This window comes from Varanus komodoensis, unplaced genomic scaffold, assembly GCF_004798865.1.
Source record: "Varanus komodoensis strain SLA01 unplaced genomic scaffold, ASM479886v1 scaffold6_2, whole genome shotgun sequence".
Taxonomy (NCBI): Eukaryota; Metazoa; Chordata; class Lepidosauria; order Squamata; family Varanidae; genus Varanus; species Varanus komodoensis.
In genome coordinates, this window is record NW_025336346.1 from 7,688,911 (window position 1) to 7,702,003 (window position 13,093).

Here is a 13,093-nt window from a genome sequence, read left to right on the forward strand (position 1 = left end):
GGCTTGGCTATAAGGATTCTATGAAGGCTGTCCCCTCCTCTTTTAGGCAGTTTTTCCCGCAATGGCCTGCTTTGCAGCCACCATCATTTGTAGAGATACTGGAACTGGGTTTCTGATTCTGGCTTGCCCAATTCAGATAACAGATAAAGCAAAGGAAGGCACAGAGGAAAGACTCTCTATACATATGGGGAAGAACTAGAAAAAAGGTAAGCAGCAGCAACGAAAGACTGGTGCTTTTCCTCGGCCAACCCGAGTGACCATGCTGCCAGCATGGCGTAGCTGTCGAACAGGTTCCCTCTGTCAACTGAAAGTGTAGACTTGGCCTCCCTGATCTTTCCTTAAGTGACTGGGCCTATCTTTGACTTGCAGTTTATTTTTTTTCATCTTAGAGTCTTATCTCTGGTCAGTTCTGGATACATCATGTTTGGATCCTCTTCCCAAGCAGATTGCATTGCAATATCATTATACTAAAATAGATAATGTGCTTCCTCCAGATGTAGCAGCTAGACAGTTGCAGAATGCATCTTCTCATCAACCACCGTTTGACTTAATTTCACACACAAAATTAATTTTATGTGGAAATCTAGACTTGAACTTCAGCAAGAAAACATTCATTTGACAGGCCAGGATGGACAGGTTGATTCTTACTTTGGTTTGGCTTATCAGCCCTGAGAGTACTGCTCTGCATGCTAATTATAATGCTACGGTAGTGCTAATTAGTATGCCATACCATGCCAATTCCAGCTATGGCTGCATGGCAATATATTCAGTTGAAGCATTTGTCAGGCTTGGTCCTGCTGCTTTCACAGCTTTAGAGCAGCCTGTGTTATTGTAAGTATTGATTGAGGCCAAATAGTTACATCGGCCTGCAATTCATGCGTATAAATATCTATTATTGGTGAATAAGATTACATACAGGGTCTCAACCAAGAATGGAATAATGAACTGGAGCATCCCATTTTGCTTAATCTGCAGAGTACTTCATTGTTATCTATTTCAGAAGGGGGTCACGGATCTTATCCTATGCTTAATTCAGCAAAAAATGATCTTTCAAGTATACTGGATGCCACGACGTTTCTTTGAAAATGTTTAATTAAATCGGCCAAGTGTTGGAGGTATAAAGCTGCTAAGCCCTTTTGTTCTTTACATGTTTGGCAATACCCAATGGAAGCTTCCTTTGGGAGGAAGCAATAAGATAGGAGTTGTTGCTGCTGCTGCTGCTGCTGTTATTGTTACTATTATTCTGTGATGAAAAAATCTTTAATATTTCATGGGACACATGTCCCACATGTCCTTCTGAACTACTTACTTGTCTCTTGGAATTTAATGCAAGGTCAACAAAATTGGATTTTCCATGCCCTTTTGACAACTAATACTGTAACACTGGAAGGCTAAACAGTCACCTAAAATAGCACACTGGGTGAGGGCTTAAATGAAACTTTTGATTTTTAAACAGGTGGTCCTAAGGAGCAATTTACAAATGGTTAGATGTATGGATACTTGGCTAGCTGCCTTTGTTGACATTTATGCACATTTATTTTAATAACGGTAGTAAGTTTTGTTATATTCTAATATATAGAGACACACAGCATACATGTAACTAATGCTATGGATCTTTTAAAATCTTATCCAAAACCCGTAAGATTTTAGCTTAGTTATCTCCCCCACCTCTTCAAGACATGGTCTGGTTTGCTTGGTAACACACAATAAAAAGTATGTTTCCTCTAGATATGCTGGGCTACAAAGCCCATAATCCCTAGCCAGCATGAGCAATGGTAGATCCAACCTAACAGTCCTACACATCTGGAAGGCACCAGGTTGGGGAACACTGAACTAGGTAAAGCATATAATCTGCACTGGTGCTGATGTAGTTGTGTTAGGATTAGGACAATGAGGGGATGCACTGGATTTCCCCCCCTCCCTTGTCTCACAGGAGTGGCACTAGTCTTCTCCAAGCTTCATGCCCAGATGGCAGGGGATGATAGGAGATGCAGGCAAACACACCTGGAAGTTTTCAAATTGGTTGCTTTACAAGGTAGCCAACATTTTATATGCCTTGGAGGATATAAAAAGCTACAGCTGAAGTGGAGAAACTGAAAATCTTGGGCATATAACATGAGTTCTCAGGCAGTTATACAATTCTACTTAAAGAAAATCCAAATTTTAAGTCAAGAAAAGGAGAGTTATGCGGTCTGCATAGGTTGCACAAGTTCTCATAATTTTTCACAGCTTATGTCATTTTACTCCTGATAATATGAGGAAGACTAGATTAAAATACATTGATGGTTGCAATTCTTTTTCTTTCTAATATAGGTACAATGTTAAAGATTGTCATCAGTGTCTGGTTTCAGCCAGCACTGAGGCTACCCTATGACTGTATCCTCATTCTATGCACTGCCAAACTCCATAAAAGTTGGGGCCATTTTTACTCCGCATACACCTAGGTTTACTTCACAATCCCTTCTCCTTCCCTGCTCCACTCCATCCTGCAGGCACAAGGGCATGTTTCATCCTTGCATGTGGAAAAATTACAAATGGGATCAATTCCTCTTCCCGGCTTAGTGCTCAAACAATGGAACAGTTCTTACTTTGGAGCAAGAAGCGTGTGTGCGCTTTCAAGAACCTCATCCAGCATTTCCCCAATTTAGTGCCAATGAGCCTTTACACAAGGCAAGAGCAACATGTAGTAAAAGCATTTACACTGACCCTCTCCCCACCCAAATGGACAGTGAATGCCAAGAAAAAAGTTATTTATTCACTACTATGCAGCTTCATTATTCACTAGGCAATTATCTTTAACCTTCTTGGTAATACACTTTTATATACTCAACTCTAAAGGGAATGTTCCTATGAAGATGATTTTTTTCTACTGAGATTTATGTAATGTTGCCATGCACTAATAGCCAAAGCTGAGCAAAGTAAACTGTAGTAAACACTTCGATTGCCACTCATTTTATATATACTTAAGGATGATATTAAGTTTTTATATTTTATAGTATACAATCATACCGCACAGAGCATTTTTGTGCAGATTTATTGAAATACAATATTTAATAAACATTTATTTAGAAGTACTATTAGCTGCAGAGCTACTCCTTTCTTTGTGTGAACTACCACAAGCAATCTATAGATAGCAGCTGGGTTATAAGCTACTCCCATAGAGTTCCTGCGATCTGTTTTTATTCTTCCAAATACCTACAAAGATTGTACTCTTCAACCAAGTAAAATTGGAGTACTTTGAACCAAGGCGCTTAATCTGCTTTACTGTGCTACAGTGGTAGAAATCCAAACACAACTGCTGCTTTGTTTATCAGGCTATAAAGATAATACTACTGACCACTTCAAGGGTTCTTCGCATGTAATGCTATTCCTCCTCACATACACAGCTTGTTCCTTATTTCAGCAATCACCATTTTCCATCAGGCCACCAAAACATGCCTTCTTCCATGCTCAATTTTGTAATATTAGTAACTGCTCAACAAACTCCTCAAATGAATCTGTTGAAAGGATTAGTGCACTGAGATTGCTCAGACTTCTTAGAGGTTTGAACACAAACACTTTTTTCAGGGCAAACTCAGCACCTTCAAACACCCCTGGGATGCCTGGTATAACTCAAATGCTTCAAAGGGGCCTAGGCACAGTTCCAATTATTAGGTGTGTCAGAATGACACTGCTATGGGGAATATTATATTCTGAAGGCACTGAACTTTGGAACCCCATGTCCCTGCTGGGATGTTGAGATTATCAGTGCACATGCTTCTTTATACTGATTTCAATTCCAAAAAAGACCACTTGGGACATTAAAAGGAATAAAATAATAATGAAACAACAACCACCCAACAGTTAGCATGAAATGAGGAGACTGCAGAAAGCATGTGTATCGCTTAAAGAGAACTATCCTCTGAACTGCATTACACCTTACATTTGAGGTATGTTTTCTAGTATACTTCGCACAGGGCACAGTTTTCCTTGGAAAAGCAGCAACAGGGGGCTGGATCTGGATCAGCATTGCTCCTCCACGGAAAATCACTCCTTCTCAAGCTACAGCCATAGCTCTGATAAAGACTTTTCCTTAAGGCTGGTTCCACCCACCCTCACCTGCTTTTTGCCGCAAAAGCCGTGTCCAGCACTATGCATGGTAAAGGAGACATGCAGTTTGACCCTCAAGCTTTCATTCTGCTGCATGGATGTGACTGCATGATCTGTCTGGGTAACCTGCTATCAGGCAAAGAGAAGATGCATACATTCATCAACAATGAAGATGAATCATTCACAAATGGCTGTATTTATCTGCTAAAAATGTTCCAGGTCCAGAAAGCTTGGTTCTTAGAGTATCTCAGCACCCATACCTCAGTCCACCAAAATGCTCGTTAAGGCTTGCCCAGCACTGCATAGTGTTTCATTAGAACATCAAGAATTCATCTCTTCTATCTTTCATCAGCCAAACACAAAGAGAATATCAAAGCATTTTTAATAGCCACATCATTCTGAGATACCATCAGTTTCAGCTATTTGCTATAATGGGAATTCCTTATAACCAATTTTGCTAATGAATAATGGTTTATTCAACTCCATAAAGGAAAAGGAGAGTCCTAAAGAATAAACAGCAAATGTATGAAAACAGAACAAGTGAGCAAGAACATCCTATTCATCTTCAGAACCAGCAAGAAGTTGTCAAGGATGGCCCAGAGTGCAAAGGAACAGCCATGATCCATTTCAGCACAACACATGGACAAGATTAGTCCAGTGATCTAGTGTCACCCATTAACAATGAAGAAATCCATCCACAAGATGTTATTGCTGCTGCTGCTCAACCTCCATTCACACCCGGGGGGGGGGGGGGGGGGGGGGGCTTTAAGCTTCACTGGAATGAACAGAAATTGAGCAGTAGTGTAGATGTAATCCTGTACACAGTACAAATCCACTGAAATATGAGAACTAGACTGTTTTTTTCACAGTTTTAATTAGAATAAACTGTCTATCTTGCAGCAGAGGTTGCTTGCATTGAGAGTTGTCAATTAAATTGAACAATCATATTAACAGACATAAAGGAACCCCAATACTACATTAAAATAACCTATTATCTCAAATTACTTCTATATACATAGTGGATATTCTTAAAAATGACTCTGTAAATCAAAAACAATGTTACTTTTCAAAACACAAACCCACTCATTTAACGAGCAGAGCTCATTTCTAGCTAAGGATGCAATCCTATATGTATTTAGGCAGAAAAAAGTACTCTATCTCCCAGCACAGCAGGCTGGGAAATGCTGGGAGTGGTTCTTTTCCTAAGTATGCATAGGACTGCAGCCTAAGGCACAATCCAGTGGCCTCTGCCCTGGTTGCATGGAAGCCTCCAAACTCAAGAGGCTTACATGCATACAATGAATAATGCAAGATGGCAGCAATCCTCCCCGCTGTGGCACACTCACATCCTGCATTTCCCCCAGACACCCGTTTTCAGCTTTGTAGATGAAGCACAGTGGAATACAAGGGAGAAGTTTGGGCGCCATTTTAACACAGCAAAAGCCATTGGCTCCAGCCTCCTCCACTCCCTGCCACTAGCACTCCCATTTTTCTGCTCTCTGGGCCAATGAGCAATCTTGGCAAGGGATGGGGAGGAGCCTGGCATTCCAAGTCCCACTTCCAAATAACCCTACTCACAACTTATGAGGGGGTGGGAATCCATTAGACTTTCTTGGCTCAACTCCCTGGATTCTGGCACACTTTCTTTCTGCTTAACCCCAACTTGTACTGATCGTTTGCACAGGCGTCCAGCAGGAAATAAGTCCAATGATTGCTCAGGTATAACCACCGAGCCTGGCTTGCGCACCTGACACATGCTGCCCACTCATTGCACAAGCAGAGTTCTGTTTCCACAGCCATGATTTGTGGGCTTCGCATATTCAGCAAGAGAATAATTTACTGCAAAGCAGGGGCCCGTAACTTTCCTGAACATTCATGGCCTTGATCCCAGCTCAGCTCACTTCCTAGGTCAGGGCTGAGCATGGAAAAGAAGTACAAAAATCACAAGGAAGCTGGATTTTAGGAGGATCTCCACATCCCTACTATGGACACCTGGACAATGCTTGAAAGCCACAGGATTGCACCATAAGTGCATTTAGGTTAGCAGCCTTACTTCACAAACCAACTTAAATCCCACAGTTTCATTTTTCTAGAAGTAGGCAAAGAACTGCAACATCCACCCTTTTCATTCTTATAACATATTAGCATTTTATTTAAAGGGATAAATAGAGAGAGGGAGAAAGAGAGATTTCTTCAAAGTCAGCTAAGCACGTCTACACCTTGCAGGGATCTGGGTTCAAATTGCCAAGTCTGAGCTTAGCAAGCTGTCTGAAAGGCCATACTGGTTCTCATCTGTTACTGGCTTTCATTTCTTTTACTAGCTAAATCATATTTATACATTTTTCATTTGCACAACATTTGAGCACCTCCCATGCTTTTAGTGCTGGCACAAAATATTCTTCTTAATTGTTCACATAATTTAATTTCATGGAAGACAACACCGAACTTCCCCCACAATTTATCATCCATAAAGAAAGATTAGCCTGCTCATACATTGCAAGTCAGAAATGTGGAATGTACATGATTCAGAAGCTACTGTGTGTCCTAGCCATTGATCTTTGTCAAAACTTTAAGGTACAGAATTTTAAAGCAGAAATGTGTTTCTGAAAGGAATGCCATTCCCTGGTCTCCTAATTTTTCATGACACCAAGAATAATGCACATTATTTTCTGTAGTGAAACTATGCTGCCCTTCACGTGCCAGGGGTCTAGGCCAGCCGTGGGAATAGCTTTGTGAATCGGACTAGCTCTACCCTGGCAAGCACTCCAATCTCCAGTTCTGTCTCAAGTTAATAAAGAAAACCCTCAAGCCAGTGATACTGGTTGGGTGCTAACTCTACATTATGTAACCACTGAGCATGGATGTTATGCATGTACAGCCTTCTTCATTAAACCCCCTTTGACTTGCACTTGCACAGGTGGACTTCACAGGTGAACACAAAGCTCCTTGGAGGCAGGAAAAGAACTCAGGAAAAGAAACAGTTACATTCAGACAAGGGACTTTGTGCTAGTGTAATTGCCTGCGGGACCCCAGGGAGTGACTACACGCTGTAGTAAACATTGTTCAAGGACCCTGCAGACTTCCATGCGATCACAATACATCCTTTTTTGCATTTGACAGGAAAACACATGTAGTTTTACATTTCTCCCAAGAAAAAACTGGTACATGGAGACAACACTGGCAATTAGGATGCCAGTGTTCTTTTACAAACTAGTTTTGAAGCTTCCTGATCTATAGTCTATCCTTTAGCAAGGTCACAGTACATAAGCTTCCTACTACATAAGCTTCAAGTACATACAGTGAAAACCCAGCTTTCCTGGATTTTATTTTCCTTCATCCCTTCATGAACACAGTCAACATAATAAAGTATGAGTTGGAGTTTCTTATTTTTCCCCCAAGGTGATGCCAACTATCTATTAGAGTGGATTACCACAGTTAGTAGAAATTTGTAAACAGAAATCAATACTGTGTACTTCCCCAGAAACATACAATGGAAGAACCAGTATGGTTAAATGTTCAAAATGCAGTTTTATGTCAAGAATATAATAAAATGGTTTTTATTCCCAGACTTGCCAAGGAGCTACTAAAGGATTCCCAGCACTACACCTATGAGACAAACAACAGTCATGAAGTCTTTTAAATGCAAAGGATCTCAAGCTTAACAAGATATGGAAATGCAGTGAATACTGGAGCACATGTCACAAATGATAGTTTAGCACAACCTTTCCTATAACTTATTTCTTCAGCTTATCTCCCCCAGGTAGTGTAACTATAGTTTGTTAAAGAATAAAAAAGAGCTAGAAGCAGGGTATGAATGAACTGCAAACAGAAAGAAAGCGTGATGGATCAATTTCTAAGTTAGCCACCCTTGTTCACTCAGTCTATCACTCTAAGCAATTTCCCCCGATGGAGAAATCTAGTTTCAGCTTTAGAGCTTTTTTAACTCCTGAAGTTGTTCTGTCACATAAAAATAAAGTCACCCAACAGACAAGAAAATAAAATCAATGATAATAAATTCAGTTCTTTTCCATTTTCTCATTTTGAAGTACTCTAATTAATCTACCAAGATAGTCAGGAATTGACATGAATGGCCCTCTCAGTTTCATTTCCACTGGAGCAGAAGTTGCTTTGTATCTTACTGAACAGCATCCTCAGGTTGTTCCCTAAGCATGGAAACACGGAACACTAATGTTATATATGTAGCACCCAGCCTGAACTGCAAAAACAAACAAACAAACAGCAGAATGCAAACACTGGGATGAAAGAGGATGAATATGGGAATAATATATTCAGAGGAGAAACTAGGCTTCAGCACTATTTTTAAACCTTCAGAAATATTTTCACAGAAACAACACTTGCTTAACTTTTGACATGGTGAACAGATTCAACGATGCACCTGTCTAAAGGCATTAATCTCACACATACGTGTCTAAACTCCAGTAAAAGATGCTTCAAATGTGCAAAAACTACATATGGTAGAGCCCTTTCTACAGGTGAGAGGATTCACCATTTTCTGACAATTTGTGCTGTCAAGCAAGGAGTCCAGCAATGCTGTTGTCCCAGTTCTGTAGAGAATCATGTACCTGTGGCTCTCTGCTGCTCCTTACTTAGATCTAAACATGTAACAATTAGATCTAATGAAGCCCTTCCTGGACTACAGCACGTTTCACAAAGGGGCCAGAGATTTATATATTTACTATACATTTGATTTGCTCCGATAAGCAAAGTTCTCTTGGTGGTGTACAATACATTAAAATTGCAGTGCAAACTTTAAACAGTGCAGAATAAAACCAGCAGCAAAGAATAAAACCATCATGGCACTGTGAAAAAAAATTAATACCAACAGCAGGATAAAGTACTAACAGCACTAAATATAGTTCTTATAATGCCTGGTTGAATAAAAAGGGTCAGAAAGATCACAATGTAGACACCAGGTGAGCCTCTCTGGGGACCGTATTCAACAAATGTGGTGGCACCACTAAAAAGGCTCTCTCTTACAGCCACCTGTGCCACCTCATTTGGCGGGGGCACCTGAAGGAATGTCTCAGGCTGTGGTCTTACTGTTCAGGTAAGTAAAACACTACTCTCAATCTCATTTAAAAATATAAAAGCTATTATTATATATAGGCAACCAACATGTCAGAGCAGATTGCGGGTCCAATTCCTCTCAACACACCAATTTTCCATATGCAGGGTGCTTTGTTTCTGTTCTTAAATACCCCAACAGAGGGAAGCACTGTGATATACAATTTCTCTACCTCCAGTCTGACTGAGTACATCCAAGAAGCAATTTACTATATGTTTAAATATTTGAAGCAGCCCTTAGTCCTATGTTGTATTGGGTATTATAAATATAGGTGCATTTACAAATTAGGTCTAAGGTAATGTTGCCAAAGAGTTGCACTTTCCTTGCACGGGATTTCACTACAATGGTATAGTGTAAGTCAGCCTTGCTGGAACCTAGCCTGATTACAGACTCTCCTGTACATTGCCTTGAAAATATAAATTACAATTAATGACTCACCGGGGCACAAAAAGTTTAAGACCAAACTAAACTTTACTCACTACACCCTAGGCTAAACAAAGCATATGGAAAAACTTGGACCGTGTCCATGTAATGTGGGATTGGGAGTCCTTCATAGGTCACAAACTAGAAGAATTACACACAGTTACAAGTGTCTATTCTATCATGTGTAGATATTGCTGGGATCAGAGTGCCCTGGTTTTTGAGGCCACTATATCTCTATGCAGTGAAATTAAACCTGGATAGTGTCAGAAGTCTGTAGTGGCCAGCTGCTTTAACTATTGCATGAATCCTTCAGTTAGAGGGAAAAGATGGGTATGTATTGTATTAGGCCTGCATCTTCCAGAAGTTGCTACTGTAAGCACAAATTGTTGGAACCAGTTCCACTGCAAGTAGTGGTCTGCTTTCAAGTAGATGTACTTATGATTAAGGTTTTCTGTGTATGCAGACCACTTGCATCACTCTCTCACCAACATATCCTCCACATAACTATCATACAGCTTTTGGCTGATGCATAACAGCATTACTCTAATTCATAAAAAATGGGTTTTCTTACATGGAATGTTAGAGCAGTGCATGTTATGCTCTGTATGCTAAAACGTTTCCCAGGCTACTGGCAGCATTAAACCTTGTAAAATTAGTGACTACAGAAACTGTACCTACATAGAAGCGCATTCTTGTCAGTGAAGAATTTTACATTAGACTTCTACTTTCCAAGTGGATTCAGCAAAGGCAAACCTATCAGCCCTAACAGTTACAGACTTTTAAACACCTTTTATGATGACAGCAAATTTCTCCAGAACAGATATAATCATTCTACTAAAACCCACATGGGACCATTAAATAGACATCACTCTGGCCCATTATATAGACTAGGAGAGGCCTAGTAATAGCATTGCTTTTTAAGAACCAATAAACTGCCTGGCTTTTACTCCTGCAAAATAAATTCTAAATAGCCTCAGTTGTAGATCCTGCCTCCTTCTCATTCCTTTCATTAGGGGAGATGTTTCACTTGCTTTATGCAATGTATAAGCTTCACTCACAGAAAACACTTTCCTAAATTGTATGCAAGTAGTGTTTCCTTCCACCTCCCATGGATGGGTCACAAATGGTCTCCTAAGAAAGCTTCAGGTTTCCCTGCGCAAGTTCCTCTTCCACCGTAAGCTGCGTCTAACAGTTAGAAGCAAGTGTGTGATGGCACCATTCTAGTTTCCACTGCAGCCAACTGTAGAATTATCCCATATTCAGGACTGATGGATTCAGGGGCATCTGCAGCTACAGATGCAGATGGAGACAACAAAGCCCGGGTATTTTCGAGTGCAAAGGGAGGGAGGGGGAGCTAAGGTTGGAAACTGAAAGAAGACAGCAGAATACAATGGTGCAGAGTTGTTTTTCAACTGAAAGCCGGAGTCCCGCAGGAGGCATCAGCAGCACTTGTAAAATGGGTGGAAAGGGGCTGGGCTTCGTGTAACTTTGTGGCACTGTAATCGCACGCATCCAAAAACAACAGTGGGCAGCAGCTGTGGATGTTACCTATCTACCTTCCCCCAGAGCCACCCCTAAAACATTAATTTATGGCGCCAAGTGGATGCGATGCGGCGATAGCAGGCTTGCCATCCACATCCCAGGCGGGTGGCGAACTGCGTGGCGCTCTTCAGAGAAAAGTGAGCGCTCCCGACGGAGTTCCCGGAGCGTGGGTTTAAAGATCACTTACCTCGCCATTTCGGAGGGGAGGGGAGCAAGGAGGACAGCCAAATTGTTAAGGAGGCCTCATCTGTTCAAGTGAGGCCATTTTTGTGAGGAAAATGTAACAACATGTCAACCAACCGGCCCCCCGGGAAGGACAAAACGCATGGCTACAAAAGTTCATGAGAAGTTACCTTGAAATGACTTTTGCTGGAACCTGCCCACTCAAGTCCCAAGTTTGAAAGAGAAAGTGCATCCAAAGCAATCGCACAGTCACTGAGTCAAGAAGCCAAATGAAAGGGAGGGAGGGAGGAAAAGGGGGCTCCCTCTTTCCCTGACACACAATACGCCCAGGGAGGAAGAGAGCGAAAGAGGCAGCACTCAGTTCCTGCACCCGACGCCGAGGAACTTTTCGCGAACGCGGCGAGGCTGCAGACGCAAAATGCAGGCGGGTGGGCAGGCGCCCCCTTCCGGGCCCAGGGCTGCCCCGGCGCGGCGCGCACCTCCCCCGGGCCGCGGGAACTTGCGCGGAGCGCGGCAGGCGCGCCAACCGCGCGCAGAGTTGGCGCTCCTACTGCGGCGGCGGCTCCAGCCAGCACATCTGAGCGAAGCGCTCGCCGCTCGCTCCCCCTCCCCTAGCGCTGCGCTCCGCCTGCTTGCCTGGCGGCGGCGGCGGCGGCGGCTGCTACTGCCGCCGCCGCCGCCGCCGCTACCGCCCTCCCTCGCCGTCTCCCGCATCAAACTTCAGGAGCCGAAAAAAAACCTTTCCGGCGGCCGCGCAGGCGGCAAAACGCGCCTAGCAGCTGCCGCGGACGCCGCCCTACCCACAAGGGCACGCATCCTGCGCCCGCCTTACCTACGGGGAGTTTTTCCAGCCCTGCGCCGCTGCCGGGGCTCAAGCAAGGCTCGCCGGCGCTCCGCTCACCGCCTCATTCCAATATGGCACGGTCGGCCCAAGCGCATGCGCCCGCCGTCGCTCTCCCCGGTCCCCTCCCCTCGCTCCTGGCTTTTTGGGCGCTCGCAACACACTCCCTCGCGCTCGGACACGCTGAGCCCTGGCGCGGCTCGGGTTGGGCTTTGCTCGGCGGCTCCCCGCAAAAAACGAAGCCGCCGCCGCCGCGCCGCCTCCTCAAACTTGCTCGTCCGGCGCTTTGGGCGCCGAGAGGCGGCGCGAGCCCCCGCCCGTCGCAGCGCCACCCTGTCCCCGAGGATTTCCCGCGGGGCGCGCACCTGCCTCTAGTTATTACGCGCGCAATTGGGGAGGTTGCGCGTTGGCTTGCCTCGGACTGGGGCGGGGGAGAGAAGGAGCTGAAAAGAAGCACAACCTTCAGTGTGTTGGAATGAAGTGTGTGCGGGGGGGGGGAGGCAGCTGAATGGCTTTAGGAGACAGGCAGGCGCTCAGTCAGCTCAGCTCTCCATCCAACGCGTTGGCCTCCCATGCTTGAGCCATTACCAACTTGAGCCTGTTTACTTGCACAGAAACCGGCTGACTCTGGTATGAAGCCGGGTTAAGTGCAAGAAAGACTGCGGCTAAAGCGGTTTATAGCTCGCAGTCATGCCGTTCTCCCTTGGCGGCCAAGTTGATTTTGCTACGAGAACTCACGACTTCCTCCCCGTCGTCTCCCCCCACTCCCGTTTCTTGGCCCAGAACTGACAGCGCCATGGGTCGTCCGGCACAAAACTGGCGCCCGCGTCGCCTTTCCGAAGGTCTCTCTGCCGTTTCCACTGCAATCTGCCCCGCATCCCGCAGCCATTTGCCCTCCTCCTCTCCCCCCCACCGCGAAAAAGATGTAG

At 43.9% G+C, this 13,093-nt stretch overlaps 1 protein-coding gene across 3 annotated transcripts in view; it reads right to left on the bottom strand.

Annotated features, from left to right (window-relative positions):
* The window catches only part of SFMBT1 (Scm like with four mbt domains 1), an 87,123-nt gene extending 74,892 nt beyond the window's left edge, over positions 1–12,231 (bottom strand). For 2 of the 3 annotated variants that reach the window (XM_044451456.1, XM_044451454.1), the window contains exon 1: positions 12,156–12,231. The gene's annotated coding sequence lies outside the window, so the exon portion shown is untranslated. Of the gene's footprint in view, positions 1–11,493; positions 11,549–12,155 lie in introns of those variants that run through there. The other variant, XM_044451455.1, reaches the window with a different exon arrangement.
* Between the last annotated feature and the right edge of the window lie 862 nt (positions 12,232–13,093).